This window comes from Ambystoma mexicanum, chromosome 8, assembly GCF_040938575.1.
Source record: "Ambystoma mexicanum isolate Mex_15411 chromosome 8, UKY_AmexF1_1, whole genome shotgun sequence".
NCBI lineage: Eukaryota > Metazoa > Chordata > Amphibia > Caudata > Ambystomatidae > Ambystoma > Ambystoma mexicanum.
This window is the reverse complement of record NC_090929.1, coordinates 391,963,870-391,987,683: the sequence shown is the minus strand read 5'-3', so window position 1 is coordinate 391,987,683 and position 23,814 is coordinate 391,963,870. Positions and strand designations below refer to the sequence as shown.

Below are 23,814 nucleotides of genomic sequence, written 5' to 3'. Positions count from 1 at the left end.
GTAAAAGAGCAGAACCTTTACATGCATTTACTATGATCAAGAGTACTTCACTGGCAATGTATTCTGTCAGTCAGCAGTGCATGATTCATCTCTTTCGGACATCATTTTTTTCACATGCAGGTTACATTATGTCAAGGAAGTAAACGTCAAACAGTGCACGAGTCCACAACTTCTTTTGTATACAGTAAGGCACGTTTGTCATTGAAAAAGAACTGTAAGCAGGTGCGGCATTTCCCCAAGAGGCAGCTTTTACCAGAAATATAAAGAATGCAGTGTTTCCTGTTTGCAGCGTAGGTAACCTCTCTTATGCGGCAGGAACATAGCACAGTCATTCTGCCGAGGCCACCCCACTCTCAACAAGGAAGAGCCAGCAGAGAAGGATCCGCCACAGCAAGCCATCAGGCTAGAAAGGTAGAGAGGAGGCACGACTTTCACATTGCACCCCGTCAGCCCACCCATGGAGAACACAGGCGTACCAGCACCTGGCTACCCCACAACGCATGAGGCCGTGTTCACATCTAGCATCAGCCCACCAAAAGCTCATCAGAATCCCGGCCGCACCATGAGCAGGCAGCCTATCAGCAACCCACCGTCCTATGATTACACTGCTCCTAGCTACCCACTGACCCATGATTACACTGCTCCTAGCGACCTACCGACCCATTCTTGCACTGCTCCTAGCTACCCACCGTACAATGCTATTTATCCCCAAGGAGAAAATGTGGTGGTGACCACCCAGCCAATGATGTTCGTTGCCCCAATGCAATCGCATGAGCCGGACTATCTGGGCTACTCCATACTCACCATGCTGTGCTGCTGTTGGTGCCTCGGGATTGTTGCGCTTCTCTCGTCTATGAAGGTAGATGTTTTTATTTTGTAATTGAATAGTTACCTTGCCTGTTTTCAGCGATGTATAAGGGTCCCTACGTTAGAATACCTCAAAGCATTGATGCTTTAGAAAGGGAGCATTGTGTTACTTGCAAAAAGGCAGGTAGTACTGTTTGATATTCTCTATGGCTAGTGAATCAGCGGGTCCCGCTTTTTTGCACGCCAATTAAAAGTTTGCCTTTTTGTTCATACTGCGGTAAAGTTAGGTCATTTGCAGGTGTGGCCAAGGCAATTATGCCATACATCTTCAGAAACTGGGGGTGTTTCCCACTCCCCTTTCTTAGGCATAACCAGGATTGTCTAACAAGTGGGGCCTGAAGCTCATGCAGTTGAGCCCCCTGCAGTGACATTAACATCTGTAAATGCCCACATAGCACTGTTCAGTGGGCATTTACAGATTGTGGGTAGGACTTTCCCCCTCAGGACTTACGCTGTCTCCGCCCCTGCTTTTCTCTGTTGGCTATTCAATGAGGAGCATTGCAAATGTTGTGGCAAATTAACGTGTAAATTAGGGACTGGCCAGCAGGTGGTGGTGGTGGCATCGGAGTTCTCCTTTGTTCCAAGTGGATATGTAGTTTTTTCACTTTTCTCCTGTTCAGTGCAACACAACTCTTGAATTTCAGTGAAAAACTGTAGTTGAAGTGGTGTTAAGGTGCCGATTCAGCAAAACAAAACACCTGCAAATCGTCAGGTGTTGCAAGGTACACCAGCTTAACCATGTGCCACTCATTGCGCAGCCCATAAGCATGCTGATGACATCACAAATGTCATCAATGATGACATCACCAATGGCAACTCATGACATCTCTTATAACATCTTCAATTACATCATTGGAAACAAGAGAACACTGATGACAGCACATATGGCCTCCTCAGTGACATCACTGCTAAGTACCAGTCATTGCAAGAAATTCTCATGATCTATTTCAAGACATATTGGACATGCTAGCACAGATGCAGTATACCCTTTCATTTTTCATGAATGCCGAATTAAATATGTGTTTCCAGCATTGTAAATAAAGGTAGAATAACCTTAGAAAATAGTTCATGCTCATGAAAATCTGCAATTTCATATATGCTAAATCACGGGTCTGCAACCTTTGGTTCTCCAGATGTTTTTGATCGCGAATACTATCGGCCGTAGCCAGCAAAGTGATCATGGCAGTCATCGTCCAAAACATCTTGCAATCCGCAGGTTGCAGCCCCTGCCTTATACAGATTGCAACTTTGGCCAGTGCAGTAAATCATCTGTTCTTGTCCTCAAAACCCTATGTCCTCAAAACATGTAACTGCATTTCCTCATGGTTGACTTTTACAGGCCGCCTGCCATAATCGTAACCTTTTGAAATTGTTAGGGCCTACCCTTTGGTCGGTTACACTGAAAGGTAGTTGGTCCAGGCATGAAAAGTTAAGGGATCTGGGAAATTGTTTCTTTTCATTTAGGTTACTAATCTTTTCTGGACAGATGCAAAGTCATAGTTGTACTACTCAGAACATCCACTTTGAAAATGTTACCAATAGAACGGACACAGTGATAAAATGAGTATATCCTCATGGTAAATGCGTATTCAATATTGTCTGGCTGAGGTGTGTACGAATACAATCGTTGGACATTGACAGTATTTTGAATTGTGGACTCTAGACAAGCTTTTCACTAATGTCCAGACACTCTATTTTGGATGCAGCATTAAACTTTTTAAATCTTTGATCTCTCGTGCTTTCAGGTGAGATCCGCTGTACCAGTGATGACACTGATGATGTCAATAGTGATGTCTTGTGCAATGGCATCAGTGATTTCCTTTGTGATGTCATCAGTGTGTTTATGGGCTGTGCAATGTACAACACTTGTATATATATTCAGTAAAATATATACACACACATTGAAAAATCTTTAGTTGAGAGAGCTAAGAGGACTCGCCTTATCCCAACAAAACCCATGTAATTCAGGGCGTGTTGGAAGTGAGGCAATCTTAACTAAGAGCCTCCACCAACAGATGTCACCCCTGATGGCAAGTTTGATCTCACTCTTGATCCCTGCTGTGACCTCACGTAGGTGCTCATGGGCTGAGCAATGAGGGGAATCTGAGTTAAGATTGCCATCACTTCCCACATATGTAAAATTTGATTGGATTTGTTACAGTAATGTGGGTCATCTTAAATATCTTTTAACAAAAGGTTTTCCACTGAATTTCAAGAGTTTGTTATGCTCTATTTTCTCCATTGTGCTCAGCTGTAGCCACTGTCTACTGTACTCCAATTCATATAAATGGATATGGCCCCTATACTCCTCATGATAAATGACCTGATCCCACCGGCTATGTCCTTAGACCATGGCCAGTGTCCACTGTCCATGTTCCACCAATTAGCCAGATATTGGCCTTTGCCCAGTATTGCATCAATTAGAATAAAGAAAGTGACTCATATACACTTATCTACAGTGCCACTAACAGACAGAAAGACCATGATCCAGTGCCTAAAGCAAAAAATGAATAGATGGGGACTGCACTCCAAGTAACCCAATTTTCAAACCTCTTCCTTAATTTATAATAAAGTTAAAGCTATTCTCTATGCACAGGTGCAATGTTGAAAAGGGGTACACCGTAATACTCCAACAAACACAGTAATAAGGTCCAGGCAATACCATTGTCCAGAACTTAACTGTACACAGCAAAAGTAGACCAACAAAGGTCTGACTTACTGATCAATTGGTACACAACTTACTTAGAAGATCTATTTGCATTAAAATAATGTATTAAACATAACTAGATGCACATTCCTTGTACATCCATCAGGCCATTTGCTTGTTTTAACGTAAATCATCTGAAAACAGTAGGCCTGCAGAGAGCACACTGTATATCATATGTACATTGAAAACAACATGAGTACACCTTAACACAATTTAGTGTGGAGTCAATGGCCACAAAAATAGCACAACCTTAATGTTTCCTAACACGAGTTCTCAAAGAAGACCCTACGCGTTTCGGGACTCAAGTTCCTTCTTCAGAGCTAAACCCTTGTTATATTCCTGAAACAATAAAACAAAAACAATGTATTCATATTTCTTAAATGCAAGATATATATACGTAAATTGTCCCCTCCTGACAAACAAATGCAGTTTCTAACCTGTTAGTGATAGGCGATCGCCTATCAGGATCTCAATACAGACCAACAACCAAAATCCCTGTTGAATATAGTTCCAGTCAACTGCCCTCAAAACACATAGGACCTCATTACGAGTTTGGATCCAAACTCGGATCCGGGTCCGTGGTCTCTGAATGGGGAAATACCGGGCCATTCCGACTTTGGAGGGCCTGGTATTTCCCCATTCAAGGACCACGGACCTGGACTATCCCCATTCCCATTTGAGCCCCCATAGGGCTCAATGGGATTGGGGAGCATGCTAACAACGGGCCCGTTAATGAAGGGCCCGTTGTTAGCATGCTGGTCCCTTCGTGGGACCCGCAAAGGATGTCTGGTTTGACCAGACGTCCAGAACCGGTCCCGCGAGGGGACCTCGTAATGAGGCGGTACGGGGTTAACAGCGCCGGCACTTTTACCAGCACTGTTACTTGTAATGAGGCCAATAGTATATGAAAGAAAGTACAGTAACATGTTTTAATTCACCTCCATTCAACCCCACGTGCGAATATATATGAACATGCAAGGGTTTAGAAGTGAATGCCATCTACCATAATCATAAAATTTGCTACATCATTCTCTTGTATTGAATGCAGGCACCATGTAGAAATAAGCAAGTAAGCCAATCTAACTCCTTCTTTTAAAGATAAGTAATTCGCCACCAAAGTTACATGAACTCACGCTGTGCCATTGAGTAGAAATGTCTTCCGTGTTTCAGAAAGGAAGGCGACCCCGAGGGAGTACGCTGGGCGTCCTCCTCTAAAAACAACGAGGAGGGTGTCCAGAGTCATAGGCCACGAACGATGCAACCAGTTGCAGTATTACTCAACATACAAACAGAGCATTATCCCAGACTGCCCAGGTACCTGTCAATGTTAATAGTAATGAGCTGCACCATGATAGAGCCTCTCTGTTCGACCTAAGTTGGTTGAAATAAAAATCAGGACCTACTCACCATAAAGAACAATCACAGAGAGAAATCATAAATACAAGAGTCAAAACAAACTAGCAGAAGATTCCCTGAATATCATGCCGCATAAATCACCCTGGTGAATTTAGACTAGTAAAAAGAAAACTCCAACAACTTAGTCAAGATACCCCTACATGCAATGGCCATGTAGTAACCTTACCCAGTGTCAAGAAAATGACTACTCAGTATACAGAATAGTGACACCATAGATTGTTAATAAAACAGTTTAAATCCAAGTCAAGATTGATGCCCTTGGGGGTCAAAGAGGACAATTTCTCGATCCAATGTATAATTTTACAATGTTATTGGCTAAAGCCTTTAGCTATGGCTAGTGGCTACAGCCCCCTCATTTCATTTCTGGAATATGTTACCTTGGCAATTTCTCACAGAAACATACCCGTGCTCATTCTGACTCCCTCTTCCGCTGCCATGTATTTATTACTGTGCTAATGCTGCGTTTGTCGATTACTGCAGGTAGTGGCAAACGTTAAAAAAATTAAAAGTGTTTCCCATTCCAACTTTCACTCTTCATGTCTAGCCCTCCTACTTTTGCAGTCCCCCCAGCTTTCCCCCACTGTGTAAACCCCATTCTCTCCTCTTATCTACTTTCCACCACAGTATCCTGCAACACTCTTGTTGTCAAATTGAATTTTGCAACGTGCCTGCAGGAAACCTGCAGGTATCACGCAGGATTTCTTCAGTAAGATGAAAATGTTCAGCCTCTAAATGGGCTCTCCAGCCCTCCCCAAAATATCCATTGGCCTAACCCGGGGGTTACTGGAGTGCTTCCCTTACGGTATAAACCTATCCAGCCGTTTTCTCGCTAAGCGCGTTCAGTACATGTACATTTTTCTATATAGGATAATTAACAGGCGTTAGCTGCAAACAGCTTTCTTTCTTTCCTTTAATACCCTTAGAACTCTTTAACGTATTTAGCAAAAATATCCATTTTGAGGGGATTATGCCAGAAACTTGTCTTGAAACATTTTATCCAAATCCATCCAGTAAATCAAAAATTATAAGCAATAGAATCTAGGGAAGTCAATACCAATTGGTTTTTAGCTTAACTATAGTGCCGTTACCGCCAATATGATATGATGTATTTTGCCTTTGCGCCGGCGCCAGGCGTGGTTAAGGTTAAGACTGTGTGAACCCTTGTATGGAAAAATCAGAAAATATTCGTTAGTAATATTTTGAGACTGCTGCCTGTGCATGCAAACTTTCAGAATGGAACATTAAGGGCTTCATAGATTAAAAATGTTTTACTTTGTGATTGCATTTTTAACAGCTTTTAAGATGGGGTATTCCCTTAGGAAAGAAATGCCAGCCGAAATATCTTAAAATTGTCGGCTTCAGCTTTTGCAATTTTTGGCATGTGCCTAGATTCTAGAATTCATCAGGAATTGGTGCACTGAAATAAAACATTTGAAAATCGACTTCACCAATTTTGAGTTATCAACGTTTTAAAATATTTATTTGCAAGGCATTCTGGGGCCTGGGACCCTGCTACATCCAACTCTCTCCCCTAAATACCTCCCTGCTAGAGACCTTCGGTTTTCTAGATCCAGCTCTCTGCAGAACAGTTGCTTCTCTAAGCAGAGAGTGGGGGGTAGATCTCTCCCCTCTGCAGGAGCCACCCTCTGGAATGGCCTCCCTGCCCATCAGGCTGGAGCCAGATCTCCCTGAGTTCTGGAAGCTCCTCAAGACACTCCTCTTCTCTTCTTCCTTCCCTCTGCCCCTCTCCTGCTAACTCCGACATCTGCTGCAGTGAGTGGCTGCTTGGTTCTACAGGCACCAGGCCCCCTCGTCCAGTCCAGCACCCTCTTTGCACTTAGCATGTGGACCTTCACACCCTACACCCCATGCAAACCCTGGCACTTTCCTTACTGGCTTCCCCTTAGCACTCACCTAGCCCCTCTCGACCTCCCTTTTCACTTGCACTCTCTCTTTACCCTGCACTTCCCACCCTATCACCTTGCATTTTGCGCAGACCGGCACTTCCCCCCACCCCTCTCCCTCACACTACTTGTTACTGCACTTGCACGATCCGAATGTCACAAGGCCTAGTAGGACTGTTCTTTCTCCCTTGTCCCCCCTTTTTTGTCTTGTGGCACCTTGAAACATCATTTGTTGTATAGGCGCCTTACAAATATCCAATAGAAAAATATATATATTGCACATGCCCAGGATGATTTTGCATTTTAAATATGGAGAAAATAACTTTTCTGAATAACTTTCGAACCCTTGCATAAACAAATCTGAAAATATTAATCAGTAATATGCAAAATTTCAGAATTGTACATTAACGGCTTCATAGTTTAAAAAATATTTACTTTACTATGACAAGTGCACCTATGACAAACGCTCCTACGACAAGTGTTCCTGTGACATGCGCCCCTACAACACGCGCTCCTACAACACACCCTCTTGCCGAACACTTCGTCCGCACATGCTCTTACGACATCCACTCTTATGACAAGCTCTTAGTACATGAGCACCTGTGACCCACACTCCTAATACATGTAGTACGAGACGTGCTCCTAGGACACGTGCTCCTATGACACCCGCTTACCACATACTTTTGTGAAATGCCCTGCTACGACAAATGGTTCTACAACACACTGTTACAACACACACTCCCACAACAAGTGCTCCTATGACAAACACTGCTATGGCATGCACTCCTACAACACACACTCTTAGGAAATATGTTCTATATATATTTGGTGCATGCCCATTATGAATGTGCATCTTTCATATGAAATGTACTCAGAACAAATACAACACATGCTCCTTCAACACACCCTCTTACCACACATTCCTATGACGCATGCTCCTATGACACGCAATACTACAACAAGCGTTCCTAGAACACATACTTCTATGACACACCTTCCTATGACACACCCTTTTACCAGACATGCTCCTATGACAAGTTCATCTAGGACACGTGCACCTATGACATACGCTCATACGACATCCAGTCTTATGATAGGCACCCCATGACATGTGCTCCTATGACACAAGCTCCTAAGACAGGAGCTTCTATGACACACACACCTGCGATATGTGCTCCTACGAATTGTGCTCTTATGACATGCCTTTCTGTACACCAGCCTACATCACGTTCTCTACAACACATGGTCCTACAACAAGAAGTCCTTCGACACACTCTCCTAAGACACATTCTCTTACAAGACATGCTTCTACGACAAGTACACCTATGCCATGTACAACTACAGCAAATGCTCCTACGACAAGTGCACTTGTGTCACGCACACCTACAACACATCCTCTTATCACACACTTCTTTGGCATGTGCTCCTGCGACACCCACTCTTATGACAGCCACTCTTACGACAAGCTCTTGGTCCACAAGCACCTGTGACCCACGTGCCTACTACATGTGATACGACATGTGCTCCTAAGACACTCGCTCCTATGACACCCTCTTACCACACACTTCTGTGAAATGTGCTTCTATGACACATGGTCCTACAACAAACTGTTACAACACACCCCCCGCAACAAGCTCTCTTATGGCACACACTGCTATGACATGCACTCCTATAATACACCCTTCACCACTGGACCACTGAAGTCCCTTTGAAAGAGCAAGGCAAATATGCCTTGTTAAATAAACAGGAAATGTTTGGCTCGTTCACAGGACAAGCAGTCCTAAGAATGCCATCCTAATACAGCAAACAAATGCTTTTCAGCAACATTACTTTGCTGAAAAGGGTTTGTTTGCTGTATTAGCATGGCATTCATAGGACTGCCTGTCCTTTGAACGTATGTTTGTTGTCTCTGCTCTAAGGCAGTAACAAGCGCAAGCTCCCAGTAGGAGGCTTGTGCTTGAATATTGCTGCAAGGGCATTGAATTAAAGAACAAAATTACACTGTTTTTGTATACAAAATGGATGCCTCCACGTCCTTTAAAAGCATGACTTTGGAGCAGATTTGCTCCTCATTTAACATAGGAACTTTATTCGTGTTTTAAAATGTGAATATATATTTGTTTATTGGGGTAATATTTTAAAACATGAACGTTTTTTGAGATAACTTCTCCTTTAACTATTTTGCATTTGTTCCCAATTAATAAATATATATATAAATAATGAAACCAAACGTTTGCCGAACAGTGAGCAGCAAATAGCAAATGGGTGCACACTGCAACAGGACAGTCCACTGTATAATTCCATTGGATAAAGAGAGCAGACGATACCTTGAACTAATTTCAAGAAAACCTTTATTTAAATCATTTTGCCATATCGACGTTTCACTGCCTCCGCAGTTTAGACATGATATTGTGAGTTTTCATAACAATAGTAAAAGGACAGAGTTTATAAATACCCCTTGTCTCTTTTTTACATTTCCTTCTCCTATCAGTGAGCAGACATAAAAATCAAACCAGCAACTAATAGAAATGATTTTAAATACATTGGGCCTCATTACAAGTTTGGCGGTAAGCGGCCGGTGCTACGCACAGACTCGCTACTTTCTGACCTAAACCTTTCATTACATGTACTGTTAACCCTTCCTAACTGGGTCCAAGTCCTAAAGAATAAGGCCCAAGTACTTGCTCATTGTAATGACGTCGATCATCTTTCCTCTTTGACACTTTATGTAGAAAACAAACAGGGCTTTGGCAGTAACCGCAGAAATGTTCTATGCACATATTTAAGTAAATTCTACTCGTCATCATTTAGGAAATGTATTACCTACCTGCGCCTGAACATCTAACCTACCCTTGAGCACACAGGTAGATGGAAAAAATTTCTCAGAGAGGAATGACTTTGCCGTCTCTGTAATCAAACAGTGGAGTCTGCACATCACATTTTAACACAATGCTCAGTTATAACTATTATCTATGAAAAAGGGTATGCAAGTTCTATATCTCATGATATGAGTAGAGAAAACGATCACTTTTGGAGCACACTGCTTGGAGAAAAATGTGCTGTGATTACAGCTGTAGCATGTGTGGAAATGTGCTTGTGCAATTATTAATGGTCAATAATTTCAAATGATTCTAGGAAAGTAAACATTAGAGCTGCAATTAGACTGCAGATCCAGATTTAAATCAGTGTTAATAAGATAATGTGTTTCTTTTTGTTTAGATTGTTAGTTTGAAGATATATGCGATGAGTGAAGAAGTCCACTGTCTGGTTTTCGGTACAGCCACATTGGTGACTCAGGGGACTGGGACACACTGCAAGCCAATAGGTATTTGGCAAGGGGTCAGTATGGGGATGGTCCCTTGGTCACCCTATTGTGGTCCTTTTCACATGGCAGGGACAATCACAGTAACACACAAACTCTGAGCACTTGGGGGTCCAGAATTCCCCCACGCCACTAGTCCAGTAGGGCAAGCCAGCCCTAACTGCATTGATACCCTTTAGAAACCTTGTAGGCTGATACCACTGCAGCCCATTCACTAATGGGGGCTTAATTCTCTCCCTGAGCAGATCCAAAACTTCAGCACAGCAAAAGAACAATTTCCAATAAAGAGGAATAATTTCTCCTCACTCGATGACATTAGCCTCTGGTGTACTCATGCACAACAGCCAATCACAGCCCTCAACAAATTATAAGCCACAAGTTCAGACCCTCTCTACAAGACAGAATGTGGGCTAGGAGGAAACACACTATAAAATCCACTGATCCCAGTTGCTTAATACGGGTTATGTTCGGAGAAGACTGGATACTGGAGAGCCTTGGAAGAATCAGTGGCTGGAGAGATGACAAAGAGTGGAGAGGAAGTAGCAGTGAAAGGGGTCAGGGAAGAGGTGGTAATATTACAGGTTTAGAGTGAACATGAGGTGGTCATAACCAAGGAGGTGGTGGTGACATAAGAGGTTGAAAGTGGACATGAGGAAGTGGTAACCAACAAGGAGGTGGCCAGAGCGTGAGAGAGAGCCGGGGGAGGTGGTGATAATTAAGGGAGTAACTGAGGAAGTTACAATATCAGTTGAGGAGGATGAGATAACATCAGGAGAGTGGAACTCGAAAGGAGATCAGAGGAGCATGCGTACAGGAGGATGTGGTGAGACCGAAGGAGAAGTAGCAGGTGGAAACATCAAATAATGGAAGTGACATGGAGGAGGTCATTTTAGATTCAATTTAGAAAGACTATGAAAACCTGCCTATTTGACGGTAGTAGTACTCAAATTGTTGTTGCGCCAAATGTACTACTGATATACGATTGTGCTGGCAAACTGATGCACTAATGCACTATGATTCTGTTTTGTCTGTTCTATGCATTTGTGCCAACGCTTTGAGGCCTGTGGACGATGTAGTGCTTCATAAAAATGAAATAGAATATAATAGGTAACATTAAGGGTAGTGTGATGAATTTGATGATGTCGTCACGCCTTTTCCTGAGGTAGCATTTTCTCATTTGGCCAGGGGATGGCAGCTGCTACCTGAACCTGGCCCTGGGGCGGCTATATGAGGGAGGACCACATGGGGGAGGCGACCCTCAAGGGGATAACATGACATCATCAGAACCAGTCAGAGACCCAATATTCCATTTTAGGGATGTTCCCTCTCTTCCTCACCTTGATTGCATATTGTGGCACTATCCCTGTACCTCTAACCAAGTCTACTTCAAGTATTCCGCAATACCCCCTAAAGACTAGGTTATTAATAACTTAGACAAGGAAGAAGAGGCGAGCAGTGAAGATTACTGCCAATTAAGTTCAATGTCACGTTTCTCAACATCGCATCAGAAACAATACAACAACTAGGCAGAGAAAGTGATGATGATTACTCTCCAGAAGAACCATGAGCAGCGGTCTAGTTCCTGGGAAAAGACCATTGGCTTGACATAGTTTAAAACCATGCCGGGAAGAGGAGCATGGAGTTCTCCAGCTCATGACAGAGCAAGGTACCGGTTGTGGCACAGGAGTTCAGACAGCTACAAGTGGCGAATGAGCAGTGAGCTATGGAGATGCTTACAGGACACAGAGTGTGAGGAAGCAAGTCATACTTCTGTTCAAAATGCAGACGCTTACTGAAGACGCAGACAGCAGCATGTAGGGCCATGGGAGCCAGAGAAATACCTGACTTGGAGTTGGGAACAGCAAAAAGCCATAAGAAAGCCGGTGAGCATGAGGAAAGGGATGGGATGCAAAAGCACTGTCGGCAGTGTGACAAAGACGCTAAACAGTGGGACTGGGGTCTGGGACCCACAATACAAACTTGGGGAAGATCAAGGAGGGAAACCGGAGACAGAAACATTGTATGTTGAACTATGATGAACAGGTCTATCAGCTGAATAAACAGATGAAAAGTACTGTGCATACATTAATGATAATATGAGCAGATGCGAAGTACTGATACACAGAGTTGAAAATAAATAAGGGTTTGAAAGGAGATGCCCACAAGTCCTGGCAGTAGAGTAAACCAGGCAAAGTAAAGTGTTGAAAACAAATGCATACAAGTTCTGGCAGGAGAGTATACCAGGCATAGTCCAGTATGTGTGATACATTGCAGTAAAAAGAAAGCCTAATGAAGAATTATTCATGTGAGACTTCGAGCTGTTGTAAATTTGGAAAAAATCTGGCAGGGGAGTATACAGGTGACCTGTGAGTCTGGGACAGAACCCAATTAAACTTGATTATTCTTAGTTGTAACTTTTTGGTAGTGGTAAAAGGAACCTGGGGAAGGGAGCTATCCCCTCGAATTGTGAACATTGGCCATTTGGAACTTTTTGGTTTGGGTTTATACCTTTTGTGTTGGATTGGAACATTTGAACACTTTTGAAAACTAGAGACAATATCCTTTGGATCTTAGATTTAGTTTTAGAGTGTGAGGGCCAGAATAGGATTTCAGACACATGACTTACTTTGGGACATCTTGACAAAGGAGAGACCTATTCATTTTGGTTGTGGTAGGGAAACACCACCTATATTAGGAATAGGGAGGCATTTTCCACCCCTCTTTTTATTTAATAACAGTTTGTAACCAAAACAATAGGTCCTCCGCCTCCGCGTCTCATTTCTGGCTCCTCACAGTAGATACTGATATGAAAGAGGAAGAAGAGAGAACACCACAAGGAAGAGGTGTCTGGCAAAGTGATCCAAAAAGTGTTAAAAAGGAGACTGGGGGACCAAATCAGAAAGGAAGAGGAAAGCGAAAAAAAAGGGACATTATGTGGGGTGAAGAAAGGAACAAGAAGGTGAAAAGAACAGGCAGATTATGCCAGGACTAGTCAGACCAAGGTCAGAACAGCCAGTGGGAGGAGGAAGAAGCTGAGGCCAGGAGATTATTGTGAGTTTAGAGAGGTGGGGAAAGAGAAATCAGGCTGAGCAGGCTCAGGCCAGATCTCTGGAAACTGCTGAAGCTCTCCCTGTCAGCTATATTCACTCACCTGTTGGCTCATAATACTTTATTACAGTGAGTCTTGGGGTATTGGTCCTCAGAAAGACTGCATCTAGTTCACATAACAAGGATACTGATATTGATATTGATATTTTATGTCTATCGCGCTTGCACACAAGTGTTTCAGAGCGCAACAAGGCAAGGGAGGGGAACAGAGGAGAACAAAACAACGATCTTACTAAGGCCAGTGAAATTGAGAATGCGCAAGTGCATGGGAGGATTTGGTTCACCCTAAAGTGAAAACACCAGAAAAGGTTACAGTAACACCTTTTCAACTGTACACACTTGGACACTTGCTTCTGGAACTGTTGAAGCCTTGTTACTTGCATTCATTTGAAAGATACATTGGGCATGAGGAATTTCTTGAGGAGGAAGGGGCCCAACCCCATTAAGGAGACAACAATTTTGACCTTTTTTGTTTGGGAATATCCAATTTGTTTTGATTTGTCAATTCTTGTAACCAATCCACTGATAAATATAGTGTACTCTGACATACAGTGAGGGAGGCCCTCTTGATCCCAGATAGAACCATGCGACAAATGCTATTTAAATGTATGTGACCTTAAGTAAATCGTATGGTTTTTGTCCATAGGGCCAATTATTGGAAACTCTTTTTTATCTTTTGACAGGACTGCAAGCTGTTCAGTTGTATTTTAAAGGCCTCTGTTTCAATGAGATGCACACACTGTCTGTTCTATAGACCCCTTCACGTGTACACACATCGTGTAAAGACTGGAGAGGGGTATCTGTACTTCTGCCCACTATAGCGGTAGGTTAGAGGTACAAAGCACCCCAGCTAAGGTGCTCTAATGGTAGCTATCTGCGAGCAACCAATGCTGGGACTCAAGGGAGGTGAGGCAGGCTGGTTCTTAGATACAGTGAATCTACAAGCTCCTCACAATAGAATGTCCACACACTATGTTAGGTGATAACGCAGTTCTTTTATTAAAGGATGAAAAGTCAGGTAGGTATATGCAAATAAATAAGACTCAGTTTGTACTAGAAATGTAATCAGGTAGCTTAACGTAATATATACAGTTTTATGTAGTAGCACTGTTACCTTTAAATTCAGTTATGATGCACCAACTGCTGACAGTTATTAAAAAGCATTTAAATCATTAGGCAAGGGTTAACCTGATAAACATCAAGGTAGAGAGTCAGGTAATACATAGAACATAGGCAGAATGATTTCTTTAGGATAAAAATGCAATGCTGTGTGAGGATATGACCACCTGGGCAACTTGTAAGGAAAAGTTAAGGTGTACTTTATGTTGTATATTACAGCCCAGTCCAATTATGTTCCTTAGTCTGCTTCTGTTTCTTGATGTCACACTACCCCCAAAGTACCTGGGAATCCACAGGAGAGCAGGATCCAAGATAAATCTGGGACCCCTGGATGAATCCTGGGGATGGAAGAAGCTCTTTCTTGTAACTGTACTTTAGGTGACTTGGAAGGCAAACTGGAGGAGTTTCTCTGCTTTACTCAATGATTCCCCTCGAGTATTGACCCCCTATGTTAGAAGGAGTTGCTGGGACATCAGCGTCGAGCAGGAGAAGGGAACAAAGCAGTGTCAGAAAGGCAGCAATGCAGGTTGTTTCTGGTCGTCCCCATTGTTGTGATGTTATGATGGCTGTGGATGTCCCACGGTGATGAAACCTGCTGTGGACCTCGACAAGGCTTAGGTGGTGAAGATAAGACCCTTGGAGGTCGTCGATGACGTTCAGTGGTGATGGGAGCAGTGACAGTAATAGGTGTCATGTTTTGTATTTTACGTTTGGCTATCTTTTGGTTCTTTGTTGGTGCAGCAACAGCACGGGCAACAAGATGGCTTCTGGTGACATGGACTTGAGTGCTGGACTAAACTGTGGACCCTCCCCATGTCTGGGCCTTAGGGACACTTTCTTTGGTTTTTGGTGGTGGTGAGAAACCCACCAGCTGGCACTCCTCTGCAGGCAGCAACTCTGGATCTTCTCCGGCACGGAAACGTGAACAAGTGTCATGGCTGCAGTGCTAGCTGAAGATTTCTTGTGTTACTTGGAACTTTGGTAGCTTCGGGCATTGAGCATCACTATGCTGGGGTACATCCTCTTTTGGGTGATACACAGCGACTTGGCTTCCAGTGGTCACAAATACCTTTCCAGACTCTGGACATCACAGATGGACCTCTTGTATGTTTAGGCACTCCTCTTCTGGACCCACAAAGCTACCTCTTCAGGACGGGAGGCACACATGACAGACTTTAATGTCCCCTCATAGCTACAGGAAGAGGTTACCTCTTCAGGTCCTCTCTCGTTCAGTCCTTGAATCAGCAAAGCAGCTTTTGGATTTGATGAAGAGTTGCAGCTGCAGACTCCTTTCTCCAGCTGGATTCAGGACACACGCTTCTTGAGTCTTAAGCTTCTGCTTCAGTTTCAGCTAGGCTCAGCCAGCCAATCACACAATGTGCATTCTTGCAGCTACAATCATGCTCACAGGCATTCAGACCTTTCACCCAAAACCAGACACCCATAACACAGGATGTTCATTGGAGGCAACCTCCAGCCTTTCAGAGCATTCACTGCATTCACTAAGTTTCAGCCAGGGTGGGCTCAGGCAGGATCACAGGCATTGTGACACAAAACCAAAACCAGACACCCACAGAATGTCATTTCACTCCTCTATCCATTCAAGCAGGCCCCACCTCTGGGGTGTACCCACAACAGAAATCCCTGAGAAGTCTCATACTGGTCTAGCAGGCGCAACCACAGTTCCATGTGCGGTCCTTCCAACCAACTTTCAGTCAGGGGAAGGGAACAGAGACAGGGGTTCTCAGGACTTTAGGAAACATGCGGGAAAGGCAAAGAAAACCAAGAGGCTACTTTTGGTCATCTTGCCTTTGTCCAAGAATCCATTGATTTGTATGACAGGGCCTGGGTATCCCGAAAATGGAGGAAACCCAGCCACTGCAAAGTCAGCATGTAGCTCCCACCAACCTATACCCTGCTCTGTGGGCAAAACACAGGTACCCCAAAACACAAAGGGTTCAAGGGTGTACCCCTACCCATGGGTGCCATAAGGGTATTTCATAGGTAATTTTCACCAAAAGGTAAAATGAAGAGCTGCACTGCCAGAGGTCCAGACTGGACTCTTAGGGAAGAAAACATACAGAAAACACCTACATGGATGTGGTAAGACAAGGACGAGGAGGCCCTGTCCCTCCAAGAGTATTTTACAGCATCACCCATCCCAGAGGTGTTCTTTCACTCGTGTCCTACATAGGAATCGCCAGATAGGAGCAGTAGAACTATGTGGTGTAGCAGTGCTGGGGTTGGTTGTTGGGTTCTGGTACTTGTAAGGAGCATAAACAATCACTTTAACAATGATTTAGTTACTCAGCTGTGAAATCAAGCTGCAGACCTTGCCGATGATCCTCTGTATTTTAAATAATTCTCTTTTTTTAATAGCTTCTTTAGCAAAGAATACACACCATTTGTCTCTTAAAAAGCCCTTCCTTTTTTTTAAATGGAGCCTGGCGCTCTGGTCCCTGACACAGGCCCTCATTACGACCCTGGCGCTAAGGGGTCTGCGCCAGCGTTAGCTGCGCCGACCCCTTACCGCCAACTACGAGTTCCCGGAGCGCCATGGTCATTTTTCCGCCCGCTTTTTGCGGGCGGAAAAATCCATGGCGCTCTGGGACCTTGGTGTTAATTACGCCACCGTAATTTACGGTGGCGTAATTAACTCCTTCCCCACTCCCATTATACCCTATGGGGCCGAAATGGGAATGGGGAAGGGTAAATGGGTCAATGGGGACTTACCGCCCCGCCGACCTCGGAATGGGGCGGTAAGTCCGCCATCCGCCATGGCGTAAAGGGACTTTGCGCCATGGCGGAAAAGTCCGCCGATGGCGGAAAAAATCCGCCAGGGTCGTAATGAGGGCCACAGTCTTTCAGGAGCCTAGAACCAGCTGCACAGCCCATCTATGTCCCGCTCAAATCCCCATACAGACAATGAGCCCTCCGTGTGACGGCTGCATACTTGCAGGAAAACAGAATGGCAATATATGTCTTCAGCTATCAGGCCTGTTCCGACCTCACGTGATGCCTCAATTGAGCACCCACATTTCCAACACATACTGAGAATGTATTAACTGTGGGTATCATGAGGCCTACTCTGTGGAGTGCATCAGACAGAGATTGGGAACGTTTTTCTTTCAGATCACATAATGGTCTTGATGGAGATCTGCCTACTTGGAAGGGGTTTGTTGAATCCCAAATACTGAAAGCTAAGCAGCACTCTGCTGCCAGTTGAGCATGCATTGGGCAGCCTGGGGGTTGAAGAACTTTATTTTCTGGGAGGGGAATGTCAGCTCAGTAAGTACAGAGGCAGTGGCGTGGGATGCCTTAAAGGCCTTTTTAAGGTGTAGACTGACCAGAACAAGAATCGTGCAAAAAGGAACACAGAGTAAAAGAATTATCTGGAGAGGGAATTACATACATGGAAGAAACGTTTTAATATTTTAATGCTTAATTTGAAACCATATATATTAATATGGAAGCCAATACTGTAATGTAAACTTGAACTGCCTTCAACTTCATTGACTTTATTGCTGATAGGTTTACAGACTGCATTTTATTAATATGCAATGATTTCAATGCAAAGTAATTGAAGCTTTCGCATGATATAAAGCTAGTTTTCTTTTCAATGCTAGAATTCAAACTTAAATTTGCTTATTGTAGATTTGGTAAAGACACATATGCAGAATCATCTTTCCTATCATGAAATACTAAAAGTTATATTCATGTTGCCTTCTTATCTATTGTCCAGGTGCATTGTTGTCTTAATTGTGAATTAACATTTCCTTTAGGGAGAGATCATTTGCCCAAGAAAATAGTTCTTGAAATCCGGGGATAAAAGACATTTCGTAAGTTATATGGTGGAATGGCATACAATAGACAGTCAGGACATTACATCGACTGGTAACAATGTCAACATAAAACCTTTCCCTTTTTATGGCAATCGATATGAACTTTGTATAGTAAATTGATAAAACATCTTTTGAATGAGTATGCGAAGGCTGAGTGTAATTAAATGATCCAGGTTGAAAATGCAGTACACGGAACACCTGGGTCCTATGACTAAGAGAAACATATTTAAACATTTTTGGACCCAAATGATGAGATGCCCTAGCATGAAAGAGTTCTTGATTCCTGAGTAGATGCCAGTGTGGATAGAACTGGGCAAAATCACAGAAGGGGAAAGTAAATAGGACAATTCTGAAGGATGCTTCACTTTTGCTTTTTTGGTAACATTTGTATTCTGTGAACCAAAATATCTGCTTTCAAAACTGAAACATCACGTAACCACATGTACGCTTTTTGATTCTGCATATTTTTGCGGAAATATACTGACAGTTTCGCTCAAATGGCTGGAATCCAGGCAAAAAGTAAATACGAAAGCAGACGGATAAAAGAAGGATTCCTGCAAATTCCACCATCCACTATTTTTGGACAATTTTGTAAAGCCTTAATAGTGATAACACTTAACTAGGGATAACATGCAAACAATCTGAGCCCCTGCAGACGCCTAAACCTGCTACATATCATAGGCAAGATGTTGCCAACTGGGCACTAAAAATGCTAAGTGGTCATGAGTTCGACATTGGCCCTCATTACGACCCAGGCGGTAAGTTACCGCCTGGGTCGTACCCTTACCACCATGGCGTAAACTACATTTACGCCATGGTGGTTGGCGGATTTACCGCCCCATTCCAAGGTGAGTGGGGCGGTAAATCCCCATTTCCCATTTTACCCTTCCCCATTCCCATTTTCGCCCCATAGGGCATAATGGGAATGGGGAAAGGCGATAATTACGGCACCGTAAATTACGGTGCCGTAATTATCGCCAAGGTCCCTTTGCGGCATGGATTTTAACGGCTGCAAAAAAGCAGCCGCTAAAAGCCATCCCGCAAAGGGAACCTTGTAATCATGCGTTAAGGGTCGGCGCCGTTTACGGCGCCGTAAACCCCTTAACGCCTGAGTCAGAATGAGGGCCATTGTGTGCCAATCTATGAAACTGGATTAATTTGCCACACTTGCGCTACTGGCCAGCATACAAATCGAGATCTATAAATTGAAAACTAGAAAATTGAAATGATAATGATTTGTATAGCACTTATGCCTAAGCGCTGTACATAGAACATATTTACATACATCTTTACATCTTTGCATCCCTACTGAAGTTGGTACTCATTTATCAACCTGGAAAGGATGAAAGGCTGAGTTGCCAGGATGCGAACCTGCGGCCTATCGCAGCCGTGATCACTCAACCTGCTGAGCTATCTTACATGCTTGGCTATGCTTTATTATATCAACCCGAAAGTGTAATTTGATCAATTTGACCACTCTGTTTTAAGGTTTAAACCATGCCAATTGGTTGTCCCTGTATGGTTGACACTTTTGTTCAAAGCTCTGTATGTTGACACTGGCGTGGGGAAATAGTTTGACAACTCAGGGGAGACCAGCAGAAGACAGGGATGTGCATTAGTTCATTCACTGTTTAATTCATACATAGTGGATCTCTGCAGAGTTTTAGTTATCACGTGACCATTTACACTTAGGGGTCGATTCATGGAGCAAACGTGCGCCGAAAATCCCAGCGCAAGCAGGCGCAAGGTGGCGCAAGCGTGAGAAACCCAGTGCACGCGCACGTGCACGCGCACGCGTGCGATTCAAGGAAGACGCTGCGCGTGTTTGCCGCTGTCTGTGCGCCAAATCCTGCCATGGTGTACGCGGGCACACATGGCGTGCGCTAAGCGCACAGCAAAAGCGCACATAGCGCGGCGCACACAACCAAATTGTGCGGAACAGTGGGCGTAACACGCGGAATGGGGAATAACGCGTGAAAAAGAAGGCGTAACTGGGCAAGTACTGCAGGGAAATACACGGAACGCCCACACGCACGCGAACAACCCGTATTCATGGATTCGAATAGGGGAAATCCGCGCATGGCAAAAGACACACACAGGCGTCAACGCGTCCGCCACACGAAGGCAGGCAGAAGCGTCCCCGCGCACATTATAAAAGTGCACGCAAACAACAAACACGTATATACAGCTACGATGAATGCCCCATTTGTCGCAGTACTAATCGTGGGACACCGCAGGAGGAGGAGAATAGCCAGGGCACGCATTTTCGCATCACGGACAAGCCTTTTGGGATGCCTGATGACCAGGTCTACGGCACGTATAGGTTTCCACCCCATATCATCCTAGACCAGGTCAGGGAGTGGGAAGATGACCTTACATCCCCCACCCTTTGCTCCCAAGCATTGAGCCCCTTGGAGAAGGTGCTCAATGTCCTGCATTTTTTGGCCACTGGGTCATTTCAGCGGACTACTGCCATAGTGGGGGGGTCTCACAGGCCACGCAGTCACGCTGCCTACACCAGGTACTGGCAATCATGACAGCGCGCCCCTCAGTCCGCAGGCACATATACATGCCCAGAACACCCGCAGAAAGGCAGGCCGTTGTCCTGGATTTTTTCAGGGTGGCACACTTCCCCAAAGTGCTCGGTGCTATAGATTGCACCCATGTGGCCCTACGTCCACCTAGGGCCACTGAGCACATCTACCGAAACCGCAAGCACTAGCATTCCATCAATGTACAGGTGGTATGCGATGCAAAGGGAATCATCACCTCTGTCTATGCAAACTACCCTGGCTCCACCCATGACAGTTTCATATGCAGAATGTCCACCCTGAGCCGGGCCCTGGAAGCTGGGCAGCATGGCGACACATGGCTCCTAGGTGAGTACAAATGCCCTTGCACATGCATGCATTTCACACACACACACACACATACACAAACACCAATAATCACAACCATTTACAACTCCCCAGGGGACAGTGCCTACCCTGTGAGCAACCACATGATGACCCCAATCCGGAACCCCACCACACCACCCCAGGTAAGATACAACGCTGCCCATATTGCAACCAGGGCCATAGTGGAGCGCACATTCGGAGTGCTCAAGTCACGTTTCCGCTCCCTTGACCGCTCTGGTGGGCAGCTACTCTATGCACCCCCAGTAGTGTGCAGGATCATTGTGGCAGCATGTGTCCTGCACAATGTTGCAACACGGCAGGGCGTACCAGTGGACATGGTGGTGCCCCCACATCCCCAACCACAGGCACAGACGCTGCCCATGGGAGGGGACAGGGCACGTGGCGAGGAAGCCCAGACCCAGCTTGTGGCCACATTTTTCACCTAAACTCCCACCCCTGTGGAGTGCACACAGGCCTGGCAAATACCAGGTGACAATCGATGATGACAAAGAGACAGTCAACTGTCACAACCCTACCACCCTGAGATAGTTGCCATGGAAGTGCCACATTGTCTGCATCCCTAGCTACTTAAACACAAGCTATCCTGTGTGACCAAAAGGCACACATATGACATGACATGATATGGCATTTGTAACGTGCCTATACACAAGTATTTCAAGGTGCGATGAGGCAGGGAGGGGGGAACAAGGGAAGACAGACAACGATACTACTAGGCCAGGTGTCATTTAGATTGTGCAAGTGCAGAGGTAGGGGGAAGGGAAAAGTGCAAGGGGAAGGGGAGGGGGGGAGTGCAGTACAGGGTAAGTAGACTAAAAAACAAATAAATAGGCCAGCTGGTGGCAACTGCAAAGGTAAGTGCAGACAAGTGCTGGGAAGGGGGGGCTGTAGGGATAGAGAGACAGTCCCGCAGTGCAGGGGTTGCCAGGGAGGCAGTGCAAGTGGAGAGTGGCTGGGCTGTAAGAGGATTCAATTCAACACTACAGCTAAGTCGACGCCTAGTCTAGAATACTGAATGAAAACCCTTATTGATATATCTTTATGTCCAGTTCATGCTTTCTGGATGACTACCCCTATATAACACCCCTCTCTTGGAATCCTCCTGACCCCACTGAGCCAAGAAGTAGTTCTGTTTTGCAAGTTAAAAGGTTTATTTGATAATTTAAACAATAGATATAGATATCACACTTTATAATAAATTAATAATTGAATATCACACTTAATCTGATATGATAAAGATGAACAACAGAGAATCTGGCACCAGCACACTTCTTTATAATCACTAATGAGTTGACATAAAATGGATAAGATAGCACACTGGTAAATAGGAACAAAAGAAGAAGGTGGTAAAGAATGCTTTATGTAAGCTCAGGTGGATGCAATATTCAATGAATGCAGTACAGAAAATACTCAATATGATTTCAACCAAACAATGTAATCACTTTTCTCTGGCTATTCACTCCCCCCCTCTTTATGCAATGCAAGGAAATGGGAGGAAAGCACACAGTTCTCAGAAATGCAATCAATGTAATTCAGTTCAATCCCCCCCAAGCACGCTTAAAGAAAACAGATAGGAGTTTTGAAAAAACAGGCCCAAATGCTTTTATATGTGCTAGCAATGGATGAGAAATATGCTGGAATTGCTTTTAATTCCCTTTCAGAGGTTCAGGGTGAGTGGTATCTAGTTAATATTAGTCCAGGCTCACTCTTGCAATGATTCAGGAATGATTAGCAGGTTAAACGAATTTCTGGCAAATGGAAGGCAAGCAGCAGCCGATTTTACACGTGAAGAAATTTGCAAATCGCGGTAAAATTCGCGAATGCGTGTTCTGCGATTGCGGTAAAACTATAGGGGATAGGAATGCGGTTCTAGGTTCGTAGGAAAGCCACGATTCTAAGCGTTCAGATGAAAGTTACTGCAAGTCTCTAAGACAAACGGTCGCGGAGATATGAGCGATTTAGTAAAGGTCGTTTTTCAGATTAGAAATTTTAAAAGCTCAAAATGACAAGTGACAGATTTTGCAGCTAGAATGACAGGTGACAGATTTGGAGCTATCAGGCAGTTCTACTTAGGTTAAATAGATTGAATTAGATGAATTTAAACTAAGAGCTTTGGTTTGGTACAGTTTTGCTAGGTACTCACACTATATTCTTGAATGAAATGGGCCTCGTCACGGATCTGGTCAGGTTTTAGACTGGACTCTGCACTTCACAGTGATCGGGGTCAGCTCTGCTCTCTCTCTCTGGGTACAGCACTGCTTCTGGATTCTGGAGATTGAGGGATCTGAAGTCTCTGTTTATCTTGGAGTCTAAGTGTTGGCTCTTTGAAGGTTGATAGAGGTAAGTATGGATTTTTCCGGCAGAGCTTCCAGCGGCAGATGGAAATGAAGGTCTCTACCTAAGTTTCAGTGGTCCATTTATATGTTCTGCAAGTGGGTGTGTGTGTTGGTCATAACTAAACTTGCCCCTCTCACTTGTCATTGGTCAAATTTCCATTTCTCACTTGATTGGGGGAGCTAAGTTGTGTCAGAGTGATGTCATTTTACAGCCTGCAGAAAGTCCACTCCTCCTGTCAACTTGCACCCAAATCTAGATTTGAACCAAATACATATTT

At 44.2% G+C, this 23,814-nt stretch overlaps 1 long non-coding RNA gene across 1 annotated transcript in view; it reads left to right on the top strand.

The window, feature by feature from the left end:
- Positions 1-320: 320 nt before the first annotated feature.
- Positions 321-23,814, top strand: part of LOC138471974 (uncharacterized) — a 66,321-nt gene continuing 42,827 nt past the window's right edge. Inside the window, exon 1 of the long non-coding RNA XR_011268545.1 lies at positions 321-859. This is a non-coding gene — a long non-coding RNA (uncharacterized lncRNA). The remainder of the gene's footprint in view (positions 860-23,814) is intronic.